Raw genomic sequence first — 24,994 nt, forward strand, 5'->3', positions numbered from 1 at the left:
AGATGTTGTCTCCACACCTGAACTTTAAGCATAAACAAAATTCTCCTTTTAGTTTGCTCCTTCCTTCACACTTCCCTTTTCTCCCACTTACATTGCTGTAGTACATTCTTGATGTCATATAATATCCTCACAGGAACAATTGCATAAGCATCTAATGGGAAGGATAATGTGTGGACGCTAAATCAAGGTCTGTTATTGTACCCAAGAGATGCTACTGAAATGTCTGCAAGGCCAGAGTACACAAAGCAGGGACCAAGTATGAGAGCAGACCTTGAAGTGTTAGCTTTGCAGTTGCCAGTTTGTATCTCTTGGTTTCTCTTTGAGGCAGGACATTAATTCTTCCAGTTTTGTAACCTTAGATGGAATCGTATGAATAGAATACTTCTTCTATTTATACAGCACACAGCTATAAAACAAAAGCTGCATGATACTATTATGCCTGACAGCCAGACCAGTAACCTTTGCCATTTCTTGCCAGTCAGTTAATGTCTTCGGTGTTATGTCCTAAAAACTGTTACCTATGCAGTCTAGTCATTAATTAAAAGTCACATCTTATTTAATTTATGATATCTTAGTTGACTTTTAACATCAAGAACAGAATTGATTCTATCATGTTTCTTTAATGTTGTGGAGCTTTGATGAGTGAACTAGTAATGTTTTAAATTAATAGCTCTTCTTTGCTGCCCAAGATGGGAGAGACTTCTGCATGAAGGTTGTGTATGTATTGAGATTGGCCAGGTGCCCATTCAATTTATACAATCACAATTCTACCTTCATTCGTGACTATTAAACTTTAAGAGAAGATTGATTTTTATGTTTATTTTATAAGCCCATTCTAGTTCATGATCAGAGAAATCATTGCCATGATGGCTACTTTCAATCAAAATTATTTTATTTATTTATTAAAAAAAATTAAACCTGGAGAACCATGTCAGAGTTTTAGGAAGGGGAGCCTGGCTTCGAACTCTGGTATAGTCTCCTAGCCACAGCATAACTAACTGTGATCTCATTTTGTTCCTCATGCTTCCCAGAGGTGTGGTTGCTCTGCTGTTAAATCTGTTTCGTGGACTACTCACCACAACTCAAATTTAAGTATAATCTGTGTATACAGACTATGCTTTCTGACTCCATCCATGCAGTGATGTTCACCTACATTGATCTTGCCATCTAATCACTGAGAAGAATATGATGAGAAGCATGAGCATGGAGGTAATTATCTGATTTACACTCTTTGGGGTGCATGCCTACGAGTGGCGGACTTAGATTATAATGACTTGATATTTTAAGCTTTTTTTAAATGTCCACACTGGCTGCATACTTAACATCCTCACCAATGTTAAATGAAATTAGACACAAATTTAAGTATAATCTGTTTTCTTTTATGTGAAATCAGATGAGAAAGTTGCTATAGACAATCAAAGGGGAAAGGAAGATGAGTAAGAAAGGGAGTGAGCACAATCTAAGTGCTCTCTATGCTGTAGTGAATGGCACAGAAAATTCCATAGCAAATCCCCCTGCTGTTTAATATTAATATATACTGATTGAGACTATAAAGTAGATAAATATGTAACAACTCTGAGGATTTGGCTACTGGATGTAGTAATTAGGTCTTGATAATATTTCAGCATAGACAATGTGGAGAGAAACCTGCTTCTGTATCACCTCTGGCAATTTCTCCTTCAATCCACTTCTGAGTAGCATATCAGGTAGGAATATTATTGGGCTAAATGTTCTCCAATCATGATGATAAGAACATAGCTTTATATAGAACTTGTAAAATCTGAGTGTAATTGTCAGAGTGCATATTCACTTTGCTTTTGAGAAAAAAAACAAGGCTCATTAAGAAATTCAAGAAACTTGGTTTCCATAATTTGTTTGCAATTAATAATAAAAGCCAATATATGACTCTAAATGTAGGTTTTGTTCTTAATATTAATAAAAATAATGGAAGTTTTTCCTTTGGTATTGAGAAAGGAATAGACCATGGATGTACCTTTTATTTTGATGAAAATTTGAACATTTTTCTGCACCTCAGGACAAAGTGGATAAGCAACATTAATCCTAAGATTACAGCATTGAAATGCATTACACAAGAATACAGAGATTATAGCATTAGGTGGTTGAGTTCAAAGCTCAAACATATACTTAACCAGCAGTGTATCTTTGAAAAACTTGCTTAACTTTCTCAGATAACGTTATAACTTATAAATCAAAATTTATACATATAAATAAGGTATAGTTATACACATAGCAATCATAGACTTTGAGAGAATGAGGCAGTAGAACTGTAGACCAGTGGGAACCTGGACTTTGCATTAAAACTCTGTATCTGGTATTGGGCAAGGGAAAAGGACTGAAGTGCTGAGGGCCAATAGAAAGAATGGAAATAGGCAACCTCAGGAGGTAGCAGGTTGGCCCAGAATACAACAGAGACCTGGGAGGTGAGAGACTCTCAGGACTCAAAGGGATGAAATGCTTGATAGTAGGGAGAGGGAACTTATAGAGCCCACATCCAATGGGAAGACAGGGCATCAAGTGCGGAAGGGGGTTACCATACCACAGTCAAACCTCTCACCCATAATTGTTTCTGTCTGAAAGAAATGCAGGGATAGAAATGGAGAGGAGCCTGAGGAAAAGAAGGTCCAGTGACAGGCCCAACGTGTCGTCCAGCTCAAGGGGAGGGAGGTCCCTAGTACTGAGGCTATGAAGTGCTCACAAAAAGGGACCTGTCATGACTACCCTCTAAAAAACCCAACAAGCAGCTGAAAGAAACAGATGCAGATATTTGCACCCAACTAATGGACAGAAGCTGCTGACCCCTGTAGTTGAATTATGGAAAGACTGGAAGAACCTGAGGAGGGGAGCAACCCTGTAGGAGGACCAGCGTCCCAATTAACTCAGACCCTCGAGATTTTTCAAACACTGGACTCAGGGAGCATAAATCAGCAAATATGAGGCCCCCAACACATATACAGCAGAGGACTGCCGGATCTGGGTTCAATCCGAGAAGATGCACCCAACCCTTAAGAGATTGGAGGCCCCAGGGAGTTTAGAGGTCTGATTGGATGGGTGGTGCGTGATACAGACATGATTGTGGAGACAGGGTAGGGAGTAGGTATGGGATGTGGACAAGCCAGAAGCTGGACAGAGGAGAAGGGGGAGAGAATAAAATCTGGAATGTAAAAAAAATAATAATAATAAAAGAAAAGAAGAGAAGAGAAAAGAAAAGACTCTGTATGTCCTCATTCAAGTTTATGGGATTATTTTTTAAAAAATGAGTGGCATGGTCCCTCCCAGAGTTCCCAGATGCTCTCTGGGTGGTGTTTCAGTCTCTGTGAACCTCTGCATAACAGATATGCAGCTTGGTCCTCAGGTTGGATCTCTAACAGCAGGAGTAGGGGCTGTCTCACTGTTGCCTGTCTTTGGATTCCTTTCCCCTAACTGGACTGCCTTGTCTAGCTTCAGTAGAAGAAGGTGCACTCAGTCCTAAAACTTGATATGCCAAGGTAGGTTGATATCCATGGAAGGTCTCCTGTTCTCTGAGGAGAAAGGGAAGGGGTAAAGGAAGAAGTGAGATGAGAGGAAGGGACTGGGAAGAGAGGAGGGAGAAGAAGCTCTGATTGAGATGTAAATCAATTAATTAACTAAAACAAAGTGAATGGCAAGACAAAGCTTAGGTATTTCATAGATGATGATGTCACCCAATGCAGATTCTCCACCAATAACCTATAATAGAAAGAATGGTAGAGATAGCAGACTGGATGTTTAAAATGTGTTAGCCTTATTTTATTAGTTGGATGAAAGAAAAACTCAGTTATGAAATTAAGGAGAATAATGTATGCTTGATTGTTAAGTACAAATTTCATTTCTTTGTATGCTGTAATGCTTTAGATATCTAAAGTGCAAAAGAGAAAAATGATAAGTCTAATTATATTATATCCTAAGAAATCTATCTTTAAGTATGCAGAATATCTTATTGATATTTGGCCAGATTATTAATAAACATCCAAATTTATCAACTTTCTTTAAACTGTTGTAAATATTCATATGTGCTCATTTAGATCTGTTTTGTTTTTTATCTTTATTTATTTATTTATTTATTTACACTTCAAATTTTATTCCTCTCCCAGTCCATTCTCTGTTCCACATCCCATACCTCCTCCCCATTCCCCTGTCTCCACAAGCATGCCCCCACCACACACCCCCACCCCACCTGACCTCTAAACTCCCTGGGGACCACAGTCTCTTGAGGGTTAGGTGCATCATCTCTGACTGAACCCAGACCTGGAAGTCCTCTGCTGTATATATGTTGGGGGGCCTCTTATGAGCTTGTGTATGCTGCCTGGTTGGTGAACCAGAGTTTGAGACTACTGGTCCTCCTACAGGGCTGCCCTTGTCCTCAGGTTCTTCTAGGCTTTCCCTAATTCAACCACAGGGGTCAGCATCTTCTGTCCATTGGTTGGGTGCAAATATCTTCATCTGACTCTTTCAGCTGCTTGTTGGGTTTTCTAGAGGGTAGTCATGATAGGTCCCTTTTTGTGAGCACTCCATAGCCTCAGTAATAGTGTCAGGCCTTGGTACCTCCCCTTGAGCTGGATCCCACTTTGGGCCTGTCTCTGGATCTTCTTTTCCTCAGGCTCCTCTCCATTTCTTTCCCTGCAGTTCTTTCAGACAGGAACAATTATTGGTGAGAGTTTTGACTGTGGAATGGCAGCCCCCCTCCCACACTTGATGCCCTGTCTTCCTGTAGGAGGTAGGCTCTATAAGTTCCCTCTCCCTACTGTATGGCATTTCATCTAAGGTCCCTCCCTGTGTTGATTTAAAGTATAGCCTTTTTATGAAAAAATTCAAAGAAGATTTGAACGATATAGCTTAGGATAGCCCCATTCTTTTTAATGGCTTGACTTTCCTCTTCCACTTCTTCATTTTCTTTTCCTCCTTTCTCATCCTCCCCTTTTATTTTGTATTTACTATTGTGTATGAGCTTAACTTGCTATTTAATAGGGAGTCATTTCTGCTTTCATTAACATCACAACAGTGGATATTGAGCATCAAATTTCTAGAAACACTGACCATTTGAAATGGAACCTTAAAGAGATATTCTATATTCTCTGCACAGGTAAACTTTTGAGGACCTTAATAGTCTATGCACCCCAGCTTGAACTCAGAATAATACAATCAAACTGGAGGCTAGATTAAGACATTTGAATGTTTTTAACTCTTTCTAAGCCACTTTGAGTTACCCTTGTTCTTAAACTCCTTTGTTTTGAAGAATAGATTTGTGCCAATGTGTGTTATGTGTCATCTTTGATCCTTTTTGTGACTAGTTATGTCTAGAGTTCAGTAATGACAAATATGTAGATTTAGTTATGTTTTAGATTTGAAGATTTTTAGTTGCTTTTCAGCTTTTATCCCTCTTCAACCTTAAATTCTCTATGGCCTAAATTACAGGTACATGAAATTTCTATTTTTTTTTTCATGTCTCATGGGTTCCTAGACTTAATGTCTCTAGATTTCATTACAGATACTTTCTACAGTTCTACCTCTCAGTTTTCTAATCTTTCTTCAACCACTGATGTATCCTGTGTATTTTTCATTTCATATGTTATGTTTTTAGCTCTAGAAGGTTAATTTGAAACTATATTTCCAAATTTCTTTAAATTTAAAATCCTGTGCATTATATGTTTAATAGATGCTTCAATATCCTTATCTATTGGGACTGACTTTGTTTATACAGTATTGCGGATTTATACATTTTCCTACTTTTTAAATCATGGTAACTGTTTATTAGATGTGAATTCTGAATTTGGCTTGGGTATTAAATATTTCTGTATTGCTATGAATGGACTTGAGCATTATTTGCTGCCTGATATATGTTATCATATATACCACATCTCATATATTTATCCAGTTCAATGTATTTTAGACAAACTTGTTTCTCAAAAAGACAAAATAGGAAGTTCAAGCCATCTCACTTGACAAATCAGTTGCAGTCTAAATATTCCTGAACAGAATGAAAACATATATTAAACAACACAGAAAAAGTATAGGCATTTTTATTTATTGAGGAAAAGAGAAAAATGTATTTCTCTTAGAAACCTTGAATATAATTGTAGTTTCATATTCTTGGCATAAAAGAAATCAGGGTGGAGCAAATGGGAGTTGAGCAACAGTCTAATGATGAAAATCATAATATATTTAGTCTGTTTTTCTCCTTTGTCTGGTTTTCATGCTAATCTACTTGGTGCAGAGGCACTTATGCCCTTTTCAAATTCTCGATGTGAATGATATCCAGTGAAGGTATGTGAATGTACAAAATACCAGCTGATAGGTGGGAAAGAGGCATTTAAAGCTGTAATCAATTTTTTCAAAGGTGATTTATGGCTTTAGATTAAAACATTTTACATTGCAGAGTGCACTAGTTATTATAAAACCAGTATGCATTAAACAGAAAGGTAGATAGAATGGATCCATTTAATCTACCTTTGTGGAATCAGAAGTAGTTGGCTGATGATTTGACATTGGAAGAAGATTGCCATGAATGGTCCTGTGATGATACAATAAATAAGGTGGGAAAATAAATTAATCACCATACTGGATCCATTGAAGAACATTTCAAATTTGCCTTTTTTTTTTTTTTTAACAGAACCCCATTGACCAAAATAATCAGGCTTGGTTTTATAGGACAGTGCTAACATTCATGTTTTTACCCTACAGAATGTGTTTTGCCACCTGATTTTTGTTCTATTTGTCTGAGTTCTGTGTAAGTAGATTTATGAATACTTAGAATTCCCGTTGTTAGTTTAATTGTTCACTTTTTAGTCACATAACTTAGTTATATTCGCATGCCTAGTTCAAAATGGACCTTTAATCCTTGAACCTAACCTTCGAGACTTTTAGTAAGGAACACTATGACATGTCACCTCTGATGCTGGACAACACAGGGCAGCCTGCTATGAGTGTTGCAATCCAGATTTATCCCTCCTCATGAATCTGTGTTTTGAATTATTTTTCCCTTCGATGTGTTAGTTCTTTTTTCCAGCTTGAGTCTTACTTTATTTTCCTTGCTAGGGCCCATTTTATTATTCCAGCATTTCCCAGTTTAGTATCATCTGCAAAATGCATTAAGACCCTGTTTACTTCTTTGCTGAGGTCTCTGAGACACAGAGGCTCATAGACGTGGGGTCAGTATATGCATTTGCTTTTCTCTCTTGCACCGTTTACTGCACTGGCTTGTATAAAGCAGTGCTCAGCCTACTACCCAGGATTTCTATGGATAAGAGAGTTTTTTTTTAAACTATATTCATAACCCATAACAGAATGGGAAAATAAGATAGTAGTAATAAATTCCTCCTTTTAAATTTGGACTAAAGTTATCTAAAATATTTATTAATTATCCCTCAGTGCATGTTCAGACCAGGCTAAGCAGAATGCAGGATAAAATAGAAAGAAATCTTTGACGACTTCTCTTGAGTAATTTACAATTTAAGTAAGAATGGTGTTCATATTCTCTATTTTTTCTTTCTATCTATCTAAATATGTATACCATATAATATTATGTGTATATGTGTGTGTGTGTGTGTGTGTGTGTGTGTGTGTGTGTGTGTAAACATGAAAATCCAGGAGGATATACAATCAGCTGTTGCTCTGTGTGTAGCTGAGGGCATTTATGTGTTAGCAAACCAGCTTAAGCGAATTCTGAGGTCGTTAACACAGCAAATCTGTGCTTTTCCAATGACTTTACACACACATGCTCATAAACACACAATTTTTTATAAACTCATGATAAATGTATATGAGATCACATAAGAGAAACTATCTACCTTGCAGTATACAAACACACACACACACACACACACAGATGCACACAGACACACACATTTTTAAAAATTCAAGATAAAGTACAGAAGGTTATATAAGAGAAAAAATATCTACCTTGCATTCCATTACTGACACATTAGTAAACTAAAGGTCATTTAGTGAAAGAGCTTAAACAAAATTCTGATCTCAGTGTTGCTGGGCAGGTAGTGCAGAGTTCCAGTTATGCACATCCAGGGCTACCTCTTGAAGAATCTCTTATAAGCATCTCTGTCAATAAAACACTTGTGGCCAAAGAGCTGAGGCAGGAAATAGGAGGTGGGACATCCAGCAGGAATAGAGAGAATTCTGGCAAAGAGTCAAAGATGCAGGAGATTTGCCCTGGGATGTTGAGATGGACATAAAGAGACAAGGACAGGATTGAACTCAAATTAGAGTAAAAGGGACAATACATTAAGAACAAGTCATAGAATGAGCTGAAGCTCATGGTCTAAGCATTTATTAGTAAATGTTTAAGTTCAGAGTCATTATTTAAGGAACTAAGTTGCTGGGAGGAAGACAATAAAGTTTCAACCTCTCCAGGAAATATGGAAGTGTATACAACACTTCCGCATTTAAATCTGCAAATGTAAACTTTTTTTCCTGGCAACTTTTCTTGGAGATTCAGGTTTCATTTTTCTTAGAGATGAGAAATGAGGAATAATTACTGAGAAATATTTCATGCTCATTAAATTACATACAACATGAAATATTTGTCAAATTCATTGACAGGATAAAATATACTTTTCTCTTCAAACATAGATTTATTTCATTGAACTACGCATTTTCCTTGCTAAAAGTAAATATAACCTTTTAAAAGATGTCAATTAATTTATTCTAGTGAATTCAAGGATTTTGCATCCCTCACCAATGTTTTTCCTTAACAATTGAAATTGGTTCATGAAGTATTTTTGACCAGCTAAATCTGATGCCTTCTCTGCTCTCTAAGTTTCATACCACAAATGTCATAAACAGAGACCAATGAAAAGTGCATCCTACATTCCAGCAGGCAAAAGTATCATGGATCTTTTCTTGTGGCTGGTAAAGAACAGGTTTGCTAATTAGAAAATGACCACTTGAGCACATTGACAGAGTTATTTCCTGACCTACATTGTGTATACGACTGGCTTTCTATTATTTGAAACACTGAGTTCCTGTAAAAGCTCAAATATAATATGGCATGCATTTAAATGTATACATTTACATGTAATTAAGTATATAATTGTGAAAGTTTATTCAAAGCACATTAAGAAAATGATAACAGTTTGTTTTTTCAAATAATTAAAATTAAAAATGATAATTATAAGCATATGCTACATTTAAAAAAAAAGAAACACGGAGTTTACACTTTTCATGCCTCTAAATTTTGTCAGAGATCTTTACCTACCCTCTTAATTCTTTCAACAAGTTGAGCTGCCTGCTCTCCATTTCTAAGCAAAATGACCATTGGAAACGAGTGAGAAAAGGGTGGAACTTCAGCAGTAAAGTTCAGTTTCTTATAGATTATAAGACAGTAACAAGGTTGTAAGAGACTACTATGAATAATTATGTACCCAAATTGGATAACCTAGAAGAAACAAAGAAATTTCCAGTCACAGATAACAATTAAGGATGAATCATGATCTGAGAGTCTAAACAGATTGAAAGCAAGTGTAAGAATGATCAGTAACTGAAAGTTTTTCATCAAAGAATGTCCAGAGCCTTATAACTTTGCTGAAAACAACACATCCAGAACTCATTGAACGTGGAGAGTTTGAATTGGTACCAAATAGAGCCTTCACCCCTATGTAATTATGCTAACAAAGGAGAAATGTAAAACCAAATATTACTACTCTAAATAACATGCCTCCTAGTGACAGTTACACTGACACCTAAACTACATAAAGACTCAATGAAGAAACAGGATTAATTTCCCTATGACCATAGAGTCCAAAATTCTTAGTTACATACCTGCAAACTGACTCCAAGAACACATGAAAAAGATCATCCACCATAATCAAGTAGGATCCATCATAGTAACCCAACAGAAAGACAAAAAAAAAAAAAGAAAGAAAGAAACCCAAAACAAAAAACAACCCCCCACAAAATGTTCATCTCATTAGATGCAGAAAAGGCTTTTGATAAAAATCTAACATCCCTTCATGACAAAAGTTCTCGAGAAAGTAGAGATACTTGGGACATATCTCAACACAATAAGGGTAGTTTGCAGGAATCCACCAGGGAATTCTGAGAAATACTTTCAGCAAAGTATCAGGACACATAATTAACATACAAAATCAGTAGCCTTCTTATATAAAAATGACAGGTGTAATAAGAAAGAAATAATGGAACAACACTTTCACAACAGCATCATATATATATATATATATATATATATATATATATATATATATATATATATATTATCATATTATATCTATATATAATCTTGGAGTAGCTCTAACCAAGCAAGTGAAAGACTTTAATGAAAAAATTAGACCTTGAAGGAAAAAACTAAACAAGGTATCAGAAGATAGAAACATCTCCCATGCTCATGGATAGGTAGGATTAACATAGTAAAAATTGCTATACTACCAAAATCTCTCTATAGATTCAGTTCAGTCACCACCAAAATTCCAATAATATTCTTCAAAGATCTTAGAAGGAAAATTTTCTACTTCATATAGAAACAGACACACACACACACACACACACACACACACACACACACACACACACACACACCCTTGATGTCTAAAGCACTCCTGAATGATAACAGAAAAATCTGGAGGTATACCATTTCTGATTTTATATTGTGTTACAGTTATAGTAAGAAAGCACAGCATAATATTAGCATAAAAAATTACATTGACCAACATAACAGAATTGAAAACTAAGACATAATTCTGCATACTTATGAACACCTGATTTTTGAGAAACCACCAGTCATACATACTGTACAAAGACTGCATCTTCAACAAACGTTGCTGGTCATATTGCCTGTAAAGGATTCAAATAGATGCAATCTTGTCACCCTGTACAGAGCCCAGTTCCAAATATATAAAAGACCTCAACACAAGGCTGAAGCTGATAGAATTGAAAATGGGAAGTAGGCTTGCACTCATTGGTGCTGGAAAAGTCATTCTGAACAGACAAAGCTAAGGAGCAAACAATAACAGTTAATGAAAGAGACCTCATGAAACTGAACACACAAAGGACACCATCATTCAGACAAAGTAAGAGCCTAAAGAATGGGAATACGTTTTCTTACTAAATACATGAGTGGTAGAGGGATAATATTTAAAATATAAAAAGAACTCAAAAACTTGGACATAAAGAAAATAAATAGCCGAATTAAAAATTTGGTAGAATTCTAAAGAAAGAATTCCCAAAAGAGGAAACTCAAGTGGCTGAGAGGCACTTAAAGAAATATTCAATATCCTTCGCTATCAGAAAAGTGCAAATCAAAATGACTTTGAAATTTCATCTATATCAGTCAGAATGACCAATATCAACAAAACAAATGACAGCTCATGCTGGCAAGGACACAGGAAAGGACAACACTCATCCATTGCTGGTAGGACTTGTTCAGCCACTATGGAAATCAGTATGCTGGTTTCTCAGGAAGATTGACATTGATTTACTTCAAGATCCAGCTATGCCACTCTTGGGTATATCCCCAAAGGATGCTTCATCATTCCACAAGGACACTTGCTCAACCATGTTCATTACTTCTGTATTCACAATAGCCAGAAATTGGAAACAAATTTGATGTCCCTCAATGAACAGTTCTGCACTCTTAAAAGTCTCCCCCTACTATCCCTCCCCTTGTCCTCAGAGAAGGGAAAGTCACCCCCTCCAATTGAGTACCATGTCACCTTGATACATTAAGTCACTGCAGGATTAGTCACATCCTCTCCCACTGAGGCTTGACAAAGCAGTCCAGCTAGGGTGAAACAGATCCAATGGTAGGCAACAGAGTCAAAGGAAGCCCCTGTGTGAGTTGCTAGGAGACCCACATGAAGACCAAGATGCATATCTGCTACAAATGTGTAGGAGGTCTAGCTCTAGCCCCCGAATGCTCTTTGGTTGGTGGTACAGTCTCTCTGAGGCCTGATGGGCCAAGTTAATTTGACTCCATATGTCTTCTCATGGTGTCCTTGATCTCTCCAGCTTGTTCTATTCTATTCCATATTCTTCCACAAGACTCCCCAAACCATAACTGATATTTAGCTATACATCTCTGCATCTGTTTCTATCAGCTAGTGGATGAAGTCTCTCAGGAGACAGTTGTGCTAGGTTCCTGTCTCCAAGTATAACAGAGTGTCATTGTTTGTATGAGGGGTTCATTATCTCCCATGTGATGAGTCTCAAGTTAGGCCAGTCATTGCTTGGCCGTTCCCTCAATCTTTGCTCTATCTTTATCCCTGTTCATCTTATGTAGGACAAATTTGGGGTGAAAGGTGTGGGTGTGTTGATGTGTCCTTCTTTCTGCTGGAAGTCCTTCCTGGTTACAAATGGTAGCTGCTTCAGTCTCTATATCCTTATCTGCTAGGTGTGTTAGCTAGTGTTACCTTCATAAAATCCCTGAAGCTTTCCTTGTCTCATGTCTCTGGCTAGTCCAAGAGATGTACTTCACCAATTTCTGTTCTTTCTCACAGCCCTTTCCTGCCCTACCACTCCATACTTGATCACCACCATCCTGTTACCCTCTTCACCCCCTCTTCCATTCAGTTCCCTCCTTCCTCCACCTCCAATGTCTATTTTATTTCCCTTTCTGTGGGAGATTAATACATCCTCCCTTTGGCCCTCCTTATTACCAAGCTACTTTGTGTCTATGGATTTGTAGCATGGTTATTCTGTACTTATGGCTAATGGTCACTTATAGGTTAGTATATGCCATGTATGTCTTTTTGGATCTGGCTTACCTTACTCAGGACCATACTCTCAAGTTACATCCATTTGCCTGAAAATTTCATAATGTCTTTGTTTTTTAATAGCTGAATAGTGTTCAATTGTTTAAATGTACCACATTTTCTTGATCCTTTCTTCAGTTAAGGGACATGTAGGTTTTTTTTCCAGTTTTTGTCTATTATGAACAAAACTGCCATGAAAAAGTAGAGCAAATGTCCCTGTGGTATAGTGGGGCATCTTTTGGGTGTATGCTCAGGGGTATATAGCTGTATCTTGGGGTAGAACTATTCTAAACTTTTCTGAGAAACTGCCAAACCACTTTCCAAAGCTGTAGTACAAGTTTACATTCCTACCAGCAATGGAGGAGCGTTCCCTTTGTTCCACCAGCATGTGCTGTCACTTGAGTATTTTGATCTTAGCTATTCTGATGGGTATAAGATGGAACCTCAGAGTTGTTTGATTTGCATTTCCCTAATAACTAGGGACGTTGAACATTTACTTAAGTGTTTCTCAGCCATTAGAGATTCCTCTGTTGAGAATTTTAGCTCTGTATCCCATTTTTAATTGGATTATTTAGAAAAAAAAACTCTTAAAAAGGAGAAAAAAGTATTGTTTGAATTAATAAATAAAACTCACTAAAACAAACACGATGATACACTGCAGGCCTGTATAAATCTTTTATGAAGATAAAAGTCCTGATATGTACAAAGGAACTAAGGAATGACTATTCTACAATATAGGATAGTACCAAACAAATATGGCGTTCATATATGGCAATTATATTTCCTCTGGTTTGTATGAGAAGATGTGAAAAATCTAGACTTATTTGCAATTTGAAAAATTTGAAGTATAAATGCAGTCAGGCTGGGGAAGAACTAAAGTTGGAATTTAACTTTTCAGATAGTTTTATTTTTCAGCTCCAGTGACTTAGTTACAGAATTCATTAAGCTTCCATTGAATCTTGCATTCCTGAAAATGTTCCCAGAGACATGATTCCAGATCCCACTCTAACACTAGCCTTTGCAAAATTTACAAGAGTTCATGAAATAGTGTTTGGCTATTTTTGTGTTTCTGACCTTTAGTTCACATGGGCATGCATCCCTAGTAAATTAATGGAGTGCATCTGGAAAAGGTCTGGGAGGTTATCTTACGGGAATCCCTCCTCCAGTGAGATATTTTTCCAGCCTTAGCCTGAGCACTTCCAGGGACTTGGCTTTCTCTATTTTCTCAGGGAATTCTTTGCAAGTTGACGATACTTTCCTTGTATTAGTCTAAATCATGCCCCTCTGCTAACAACATTGACCTGCTGGTCTTACAAAAACTGATTGATCATAAGACAAACTTTTACATTTCCACATTAAGTTTTATTTAAATTAAAATTTACTTTTAATAAATTAAATTTAAATATCTTTGGCATTTTTTACAATTTTCTTGACTTAAATAATTTTGCAATTAAATCAAGTTATTTGAATACTTGTTGCTATAACTGTTAATTACTCAGAATAACTATTTTCCTGCAAGATAACACAATTAAGTATTATGTACTATTTTAATTTTGTTTTATTGTTTACATTAATACCCTCTACTTCATTTTTTGTTTTATCAGACTCAATCCAGGCCCTTTCACTTATTAGGTGTGGTGGTTTGAATATGCTTGTCACAGGGAGTAGCACTATTAGGAGGTGTGGCCTTGTTGGAGGAAGTGTGTCACTGTGGGGGTTGGCTTTGAGACCCTCCTCCTAGCTGCCTGAAACAGTGTGCTTCTGACTTCCTTTCAGTGAAGATATAGAACTCTTGGCTCCTCCTTCACCACATATGTTTGGCTGTGCCATATTCTTGCCTTGATGATAATGGACTGGACCTCTGAACTGGTAAGCCACCCCTGATTAAATGTTATCCTTTATAAGAGTTGCCTTGGTCATGGTGTCTCGTCACAGCAATGGAAACTCTAACTAAGACAGTAGGCAAGTGCTTTGCTATTGACCTACTCAACCAGTTCGAGAAAATGTCTCTGAAATAAATCTTTGAGGGAAATGATAAAAGAAAAAAAATTCAAACAGTGTTGGGTATAGTGAGAAATGATAAAGAGAGGGACCAGAGGTTGATTTTAGTTGGGAACTATGGGAAGACTTCATCATGAAAGTGATAGGATACTCCTTACACAATTATAGGCTAGACTTCTGTGAAGCATCACCACCCTTGCCCATCTCGGAGAAGTGTAGGGCATGGGGCTGGAGGAAAAATGAAAGACAAGGGTTGGAAGGTTTCCTTTCTAGCAACAGCAAAATAGTACTGTCTATAGATGTTGTTGCCTGCTGAGTTATTTTAGGTTAGCTGTTCTTAGCTCTCAACAGAGCTCATTGAATTCATTTTGATATTCTGCTATGCCCTCTATATTGCTCTCAAAATCTCCTCTTATTCCCCAGTATCTATTCCAAAGAGATTTTTGAACATTGAACTAAACCAATTGTGCTAAAGATAAAATGGTAATAGCAAAATTCAGTTTTGAAATTCTCCTTATTTGACACCTCTCTACCTTCAAACTACTGAATCCTACTCCTGGTCCATTGCTGAGTTTAACTTTCTTGATGAAGATGGCCTCCAATTTTAAATGTAGGTTCAAATAAACTACTGGTAAATGACAGTAAAAACAAACAAACAAACAAACAAACAAACAAAAAACCCAACTGGTTCCCTGTTGTTGTCTAGATTTGACACATTATCAGATTCATGGGTTAAAATCTTGATCCCATATTTAGGGTCTCATCAGAAAGTGCTAGAAACTTTAAGAGGTGGGGCTTAGCTAGAGATCAGCAAAAGCAAGATTTATCTTTATCTTGCTCTGGCCCTTTCAAGTCTATCACCTCTTTGCTGTCTACCTCCATGTTTTCTCCTTTTTTTATTTTATTTTTTTGCCTTCTCTTTCTTTTTTGAAACTTCTGTTTGTGCTCTTCACGGGCCTAAATGTAGTTCAGTCGACCAACAAAACACTGAGTGAAACCTTTGAAGGTGTGAGCTAAGATAAACTTCCCCAGATTTATGTTGTTTCTGTCACCTATTTGTCATAGAGATGACATATGTTCCCTTATTCTGTAACTAGTTTTCTGAGTCCGAGGGACAAGTACCAATTATGTTCAATCATCTAATCTTTTAAAATAAAACTAGCTGGCATGGTTCTGGCTTATAGTACCAACCCAAATAAAACATAGAACAGGAGAGACTAGGGTTTTCTCTTGATCTACAAGATACTCTTTATAGGAGGTCTTATTTAGAGACAAGATCTCATTTTGTCATCCCCGCTGGCCTAGAAATTGAGAGAATCCTCCTACCACAGCTTTCTATGTGTGAAGATAACAAGAAAAAGCCGCCATAGCCAGGTAAATTACTTATAATCAATCTCAGTGTAATATAAAGTTTTAGAAGCTAAACAAATCTAACAATTATTTCATAATTTTACCATATTAAACAAATTCCTTTTTAAAATTTGCAACTAACTGGACAAATATAACATTTATTACCTTAATGAGGCACTAATGTGCACTACTATAATCCAAATAAATTATGAACTATCACTAATTTTCCTTCTAAATATACCACATTCTGTAATTTCTTCATATTGTCCTTTCTTTACCTTTATTGCCTACCAATTTGTTACTTCTTACACATTCCACTATATTATTTTTCTTTTATTTATATATCTTGAATTATTCTGAGTCGCTTTTGTGGGCTCTGTTCTTACTGCTGTATGACATTCTTAATTTTTCATTCACCTCTGGAACTTTTCTTCATCCATCTATGGTTCATATTGTTTGAAAGATTCATTTTGGTTAACTTGACATCCTTTAAATACCAGTACTAATATATATTAGGTAGAAAGCAACATTAGTCATCTAGAAAGTGGACACATCCTCAGGATATATCATTATCATTTCAAACGATCTCTGTGTTCATTTTTAATATCTCATTTATCCTCATAGAGATTGGCCAAATATGTAAAAATACTTCTCTCTATTTATTTCTTTGTTTTAGGCAAGGATGAACCAATCTATATTTATATTATTTCGTTGCTTCAGGAAAGGAAACACCAAACTAGGAATGAGGAACTTCACATAATTTACTTAATAGATGCCCTAACTCCTGAGTCTGAAAGCGATTCCTTTACTTCTTAATATTTTAAACCTTTTCCTAAAGAAAAGAAATAGCTCTGAGCTATATTCTTTTAAATGGAAACATCTAAATAAATACCGAAGACATTTTAAAAATGATCAAATATCCCTCACTATTCAGTCATGCATCTTTGAATTTAAGCTCTAGTTCTTTCCAATGAAATTCCTAGCCTTACAGAAACATGCAAGCATCCACTCCCTCTCACTAACTATAAAGAATCTAATCCTTATATACAAAAGTTCCAATTAAGGAAAAACATCCCTATCCCTTAAGAAGAAATAAAGAGTAATAAAAAGGAAGAAGTACATTGTTTATGTGTGGAAAGAATTAAATATATATATAAATGATTCTATTGGTGGCACAAATCTACCCTTGATTTGTAACTTTTCAATAAGGTAAATTTTAAGATCTTGGGTTTTAAGATGCTCACTTCCATCTAGGTGACCTCACTATTTAGCCAGATAGAGTGGCCCTCTCTAAACCACTTAAAGCACAGTACCAAGGTGCACTCTTCCCCTTCAATGTTTGTCATGTCAGTTTCCCTTTTCTGGAATCCCTGGCTTAATAAACCCATAGAATACCAAACATATACGATCAGAATATGAACTCTCTATGACACACCATATAGTTAATATATCAAAAATTCAGATTAAAAGTCAAGAAAGCTACAGGAAAGTTTCCCCCATAAGGATGGTCCATAAAATTACTACAATTGCTGTGCCATTCATATTTGTTACATTGCTTTTCTTGTTATTTTTGTAAATGTGTTCTGAGGGCTGAATCCTTATTTTATAAGATATCACATTGAAAAAATCAATTTTTTGTCTTGACAAAAAAAAACTTCATATTGCCTATATCTGTTGGAGTTCCTGTTAAATATGATGATTGGATTAGACTTTGAATGGTCCCCCTAGGGCTTGAATAAGACATAGTTGATATTGAAGCAGGTAGAGTACAGAAGACATGGGTAACTGTCACCCAAACATACATGCTTTTCCATGTGACGTAGAGTAATTAATGAGAACCATAATTTTTCATATCATCATGGATTAGGATTCTACAACCTATACTACCTAATGGGATATGTGTAGAAATGACTTGGGCTACTTCCTGAACTCACACAACAAATGTCCCTTGTATCCTCCACTCCCCCATTTTTCCCCTTAATGGTCAGCTTGAATGGAGACAATGCCTAGTGCGCTTTTACAAACCACATGCTAAAATAAGATAGCCTCTTTGCATTTAAATATAAAATGTGGCATGGAGGATGCCTTGGTTTGCCATCAGGCTTGATGATCAATTCAATCTCTGAGACCTACAGGAAATAAATAAAACATCGACTCTCAGAAGTTTCCACTCATTTCTCCACACATAATGTGGCATCTGCTAACCCCCCAAAATTAATAAACAGCTATCAAATATGCTTTAAAATTGATTTCAACATGAGACATTGAAAGTAAGTTTTACTTGTTGGGTACTGAGCTGTGAACTTAGAATCTTTTGCATACTAAGCAAAACACCACCGCTGTACATAATCTGGACCTACTATAATCTTTGACCTAGGACATAACTTTAAGAAATTCTGTTAGAATTATGACTTTCAAAGTAACATTTTATTTTTCAATATTTATTCGTTAAAGTAGAATGACCATGTACACCCACTAAATCTTCTCTGTATGCTGTCATTTATTATTTTCTCTCAGTTCCTACACTATGAATCTCACTTTCAATTTTTAAATTCCCCTTTCCTTATTCTCAATTCTTTTCAATACTTTTGCTGTCATGAACTCATATACACAGGACTCAGAATTCCTGGAATTATCAGTAAAAAATATCCTCTTAGAATTGTCAACTCATTATTTTACTCAGTATCGACAACTAACATAATCTGCTGCTGCTGCTATGACATTCTGTCTCTGGATGTGGCAACCATTGAGGATCGTTGACCTCATGATGACTGTAAGAATTTATTTCTTCACAAAAATCTTGAATTTTTTCATATTCACTTTGCTTGGCTCAAGCTGACAATGAATTGGCCACCGCAAATGGAAAGGGAAACCTTTCTTTTTAGTCTCTCACACTGAGTTTACTTAAATGAATTTCTAGAATTTAACTTCTTAACCATATGAATCTAGAGCTTGCCAAGGGAATATATATATATATATACACACACACACACAGTGAGACATAAAGTAATGACCAATTTCAGCTTGCCAATTTTAGGCACTTCATTTTTTTTATTACAACAGAAGTTTTCCTCTCAACAGATACTAATAGCAGTATTCAGATGATTATATTCTGATCATAAGAGCTGACACTGTCCAAGTTCATATGTAATATTCTTGTAATTCAGATTTTCAGAAGTTAATTTCTGAGTTGTGATTTCACTTGGTGTTGAAGATATTTATGTTGAGGAAATGGAATGTGTGGCTGTAAATGAAAGGCCTCTGTGGGATAACAGATATGTTCACAACACGGCAGACAATTCATGGAACTAACACTCAATCTTTGAACAAGTCCTGTGGTAATGTTAAAAACAGCCACCAAATGAGAGACATTCATTTTAGAAAAACAGATGAAAAGATCCTCAAAAATTTGCTTCTCCAAAACTGTTTTACAAGAACAGAAATAATACTTATGAAATCTGTCACCACCAGCCTGCTCCCAACTCCTGCAGAGTAGCTGCAGGTAGTTGATGACTTTCAGTCAGTTTTCTTTACTGAATGACTACTCCAGCTCCAGTAGACAGCCAGGGGCACAGGCCCATACGAATAGAACTAAAAAGACCCAATGGGTTAAATGGATTTGAAGAACAAGGAGGGGAAAATGGGGGACCAGGAGGGAGGTAAGAGAAGGTTGAGGTATTTTAATTAAACAATAACCTTAAAATAAGCAAAAATGCTTTCATACTATTAGGTACTATTGATTATATAATAAAATTGATAATATTTTGGAAAATAAAATATCATATGAAGTTGGAATAGAACAGTGGTGATGGGCATAGTATGGAAAAGAAAGGGAAGAAATAGAGGATATATTTAATTGAAACGTAATATAAATGAATATAGTCAATATAATTGCTTATGAGTGTCCCAAATATCAGTTACATATTTTTATGAATATTTCTGGAATCCTCTAATATCTAGTAGTGGCCTAACTCATCACAGATTGCTTGACACTCAGCTTGATAGCCTGAGAATCTTCCTCCGTGTGCCTTATTTAAGTAGGATCTTATATTATATAGCACTCCTGACCTTCCTTTTAGGTAAATTTCTTTGGATTTTTTTTCCCATTATAGTTTTTTTTTCCTCTGTAATTTAAAAAATACTATACATTTTATTTTTAACATCCTTACAGTTTCATTAACCAAGAATACCATTGTAAAGAATCTGTACCTTTTCCATTTCCTGTGTATTCTAGAAAGAAAATACCTTTATATCAGTTCTGTGGACATTTTAAAAATAAAAGTTAATAGATGACTGAAACATCCTGTTGGCTATTTCCTAACATCTGGTAGGACTTTATTTTTACTACTTTATCTATAACTTAAAATCCCAGAAGATTTCACTATTAGTAGATTTAAAAGAAGAGAACCCCATGGAAAAGGGGAGGAAGAACTGTAGAAGCCAACGGAGTCAAGGACACCAGGAGAACATAGTCCACAGAATCAACTAAGCAGGGCTCAGAGGGGCTCACAAATGCTAGGGCAGCAATAATGGAGCCTAGGTGGGTCTGAGCTAGGTCCTCTACAAATATGTTATGGTTGTCTGCTTGGTATTTTTATAGGACTCCTCCACTGGGGATTTAAAGTCTCTACTTGGGCTTTAAGTTCTGAGAGGCCCCCTCAATCACAAACATGCAGAAATATGAGTACATATGTGTTTATGTGTGTATTTGAATATATATGTATAGCACAATTGTAGACAATTGCACACAAACAAGTAAACAAAGCTAAACGAAAGTTATACAATAATACATATTATATAATAACTGTTATATATGTTTGTTTGTATATAGATAGCTGCCTTCCTATTAAAATGATTCCTCTTCAGGCTAATTATCTTTTAGAGGACCAGTCATTGGCAGAGAACATATTTAAGTACATATGATGGTTTGTACATTATTTATTCTTTCTCTTAGATGAGGACAGTTTCCAAATACTTGTTATATAAATAGAACACAATATTACATAGGGATATGATTGAATACTGATTCTCAATCAGAATTTGCTATTCTTTGGGATCAATATACTTGTTTACTTATTATTTGGTTGTTTATTTTTATTCATTAATTTACACATTCAACAAGTAAGGATTTCTGCTTTTTAATGGCATCCATATTGTGAATCATAAGAAACTACAACACTATTACACATGACCAAATAAACAATTTTAAACTGGGAATTCTTGTGGATAAATGTTAAGGTGTATTAGAGTATTCAAGATTGATCCTTATTATAATTTTACATTTTACTCTTTATAATATTGAACATGTACTAAAACATTTTTATTATTAGATTATTTGTTTATTTTCTAAATGTTGCCCTCCTTCCCAGGCTCCCCCTCCCAGAGTTCTTCCCCACATCCCTCCTCCCCTTTGCTTCTGAGAGGTTGCTTCCTACACACCCTACCTTACCCTTCCTAGCATACTCCCTCCTTGGGGCATCAAGTCTCTACAGGATGAGTGTATCCTCTCTCACTGAGGCCAGAAAAGGCAGTCCTCTACTACATATGTTCATAGAGCCACAGACCATCCCATGTATGCTCTTTGGTTGGTGGCTTAGTCTCTGGGAGATCTCAAGGGTCCAGGTTAGTTTATACTGTTGTTCTTCCTATGGGGTTGCCATCCCATTCAGCACCCCCAATCCTTCCCCTAAGTCTCCCATAGGCATCCTTGACTTCAGTCCAGTGGTTGGCTGTGAGCATCTCCGTCTGTTTCAGTTACCTGCTGGTAGAGCGTCTCAGAGGAAAGCCATGCTAGGCTCCTGTCTACAAGTACTGAACATGGCATCAGTAATAGGGAAAGGATTTGGTACATGTCTGTGGGATGGATCCCAAGTTGGGGGTCACTAGATGACCTTTCCTTCAGTCTATGCTCCATTTTTGTACCTGCATTTCTTAGAAAGGAACAATTCTGGGTCAAAAATTTCGAAGGTAGGTATCCCAAAACATTTTCAAAGACTAAATATTAGTCTTCTATTATGATTTGTAAAATGTTATGAACATCAGGTGATTCAGTGTATTTTTGTCAATATCAAACTGTTGAGAGGAAAGAACATGAGAGTTTATGAGATCTTGACTCTGCCTACTTAAGAGACATTGTGGCATATGTTTACAAAAACACTTGAAAAGAAAGAAAACCATACTTGATTCTCCAAATCTTAAAGAAATAAATTTAGAACTTTCAATAGTAAATTTCTAATTTATGTTTTAAAATATGAATATAAGTCCTTTGAGAGAGCTTATCTCGTGAGCTAATGGACCTCACATAGCCAAACAGATATAAATTTAACTACTGAGATCATCTTTTCCTAACGTCCTGGGAGAGAAATGTGATTTTTCTTCCAAATAACATTGAAGGAAGTATAATTTGACTATGAGTGTTTGAGATTTATGCATGGAGATTGAGTAAAATAGTCAGTTATATGTCCTTCATTGGCAGAATAGTACCACATATGCACACACAAACATGCACTTGTGACATTGGGTTCAGAATCAGAGCCTATATATGCTTGATGTGACTGTCAATTTCGAATTGAAGTTGGTGACAAAGGACTGATTTGACTCACGTGTGGGTTCTCATATACCACTGTCAATTCCTTTAGTTGTCAGCCTAACTGAAGACTTTATGGGTTTGCCAGATTACATTAGATTTAGAGTTTGTGACATGACTCATCAGAAATGTTTCTTTCCAATTTAAAAATCTCATGTATGAAGCTTTACTAGGTAAGATTTTAAAAAGTTAATTATTTTATTTATATTCCAGATGTTGTCCCTCTCCCAGTCCTCACCCCCCACACAGTTGTTCATTCCATTCCCCCCCCCTTCACCTCTGAGAGGATGCTGCCCACCCTTAAGCATTCCCATTCTCATTCCCTGGGGCATCAAGTAACTAGAGGATTAGGGGCATCCTCTCCAACTGAGGTGAGACAAGGCTATAAATATGCCCAGAGCCACGAACCAGCCTATATATGTTCTTTGGTTGGTGGCTTAGTCTCTGGGAGCTCCCAGGGATCAGGTTAGTTGAGACCTTTGGTCACCCTATAGGGTTGCCATCCTCTTCAGCTCTTTCAATTCTTCCTCTAACTCTTCCACAGGGGTCTGCAACCTCAGTCTAATAGTTGGCTGTAATTATCTATATCTGCCTCAGTCCACTGCTGGTCAAGCCTGTCAGAGGATAGCCATGCTAGGCTCCTGACTGCAAGCACATGATATCAGTAATAATGTCAGGGTTTGGTACCTACCCATGAGAGTCTCAGTCCACTGCTAATAGAGCCTCTAAGAGGACAGCCTTGATAAGCTCTTGTCTATAAGGACAACATGATATCAATAATTGTGTCAGGGTTTAGTACCCACTCATGAGATGGATCCCAAGTTGAGTCTGTCACTGGATAGCCTTTCTTTCAGTCTCTGCTCCATTTATGTCTCTGCAGTTCTTTTAGACAGGAACAATTCTGGGTCAGAAAATTTGAAGGTGTGTTGGTAACCCTGTCCCTCCACTTGGGGCCCTGTCTATCTACTGGAGGGGGTCTAGGCAATCTGATGAGACTAGTTACAATTTTTAAGTACAGAAATTCATATATATGTATAATATATATATATATATATGTATATATATATGTATAATATATATATATATGTATATATATATATATATATATATATAATCAAAGTTAAATCAAGATGAAATAAATCACTGAAACAGATCCACAACTCTTAGTAAAATAGAAACATTAATTGAAAATGTCTTATTCCCCACCAACAAAAAAACCTAAGCCTGATGAAATCAGCATAGAATTCTACGAAATCTTCAATGAATAACTATCACCAGAACTCCTTAAAAAAAAAACATTTCCTAATTTTTTTGGGGGGGGGGTGTGGAGGAGTATCCTCTTAAAGCCAAAGAAAAGGGGGTGTGGATGAGGTGTTTGCAAAGAGGAGACTAGGAAGGAGGACAACATTTTAAATGTAAATCAATAAAATAACCAATAAAAAACATTATTATCCTAATACCAAAACCAAACAGAGATCAAACAAACATAGAGAACCAATATCCTTCATGAACACTAATAAAAATATTCTCAATAAAATACTTAAAACCTGCCTTCTAGAACACATAAAAAAGATTATAAATAATGATCAAGTTTCATCTCAGAGATAAATACTTCAATAAACATCAGCAATAAATACAATCCACTACATAAACCAACCAAAAGATAAAAACTTCATGATCACTCACTAGGTATAATAGCCTTAGATCAACTCCAATACTCCTTCACGATAGAAGTCTCTGTAGACACTATGCATACCAGAATTTGACTCAATAGTATAAAGAAAATATACAGCAAACTCATAGTCAATATTATCCCAAATAGAGAGAAACACAATGCATTTCCACTAAAACCAAAAACAAGACAAAGATCTTCAATCTCTCCATGTCTATTCAATATACTACTTAAAGTCTTATCTAGAGTAATAACACAACTGAAGATCAAGGGCATACAATCATAAAAAAAGAGAAACCATTCATTTTTATTCATAGAGGATGTGATTTTATATATAAAATATCCTAAAGACTCCAGGAAATTTCTACAGCTGACAAAAATCTTCAGCAAAGTAACAGAATACTAATTTAGCAGCAGAAACCTTTCTTTATAAAAACAATAGACATCCTGAGAAAAATCAGAGAATCAACACCATTTATAATAGCTTCAAACCTTTTTGGGGACAATGGATAACTCTAACTGAGCAAGTAAAATACTTTTATGAAATAAACATTAAGATGTTGAAGAAAGTAAATGAGGAAGACATTAGAGAGGGAATGCTATCCCATGCTCCTTGATACATAGAATTAATAT

The 24,994-nt window shown here is 36.0% G+C and overlaps 1 long non-coding RNA gene across 2 annotated transcripts in view; it reads left to right on the forward strand.

Annotated features, from left to right (window-relative positions):
• The first annotated feature begins 1,035 nt into the window (after positions 1-1,035).
• The window catches only part of Gm39388, a 31,353-nt gene continuing 7,394 nt past the window's right edge, over positions 1,036-24,994 (forward strand). Inside the window, exons 1-2 of one of the 2 annotated variants that reach the window (XR_870968.1) lie at positions 1,036-1,209; positions 14,529-14,621. This is a non-coding gene — a long non-coding RNA (predicted gene, 39388). Of the gene's footprint in view, positions 1,210-1,640; positions 1,707-14,528; positions 14,622-24,994 lie in introns of those variants that run through there. The other variant, XR_870970.1, reaches the window with a different exon arrangement.

The sequence above is a fragment of the Mus musculus genome, chromosome 9 (assembly GCF_000001635.26).
Source record: "Mus musculus strain C57BL/6J chromosome 9, GRCm38.p6 C57BL/6J".
In the NCBI taxonomy this organism is placed as follows: domain Eukaryota; kingdom Metazoa; phylum Chordata; class Mammalia; order Rodentia; family Muridae; genus Mus; species Mus musculus.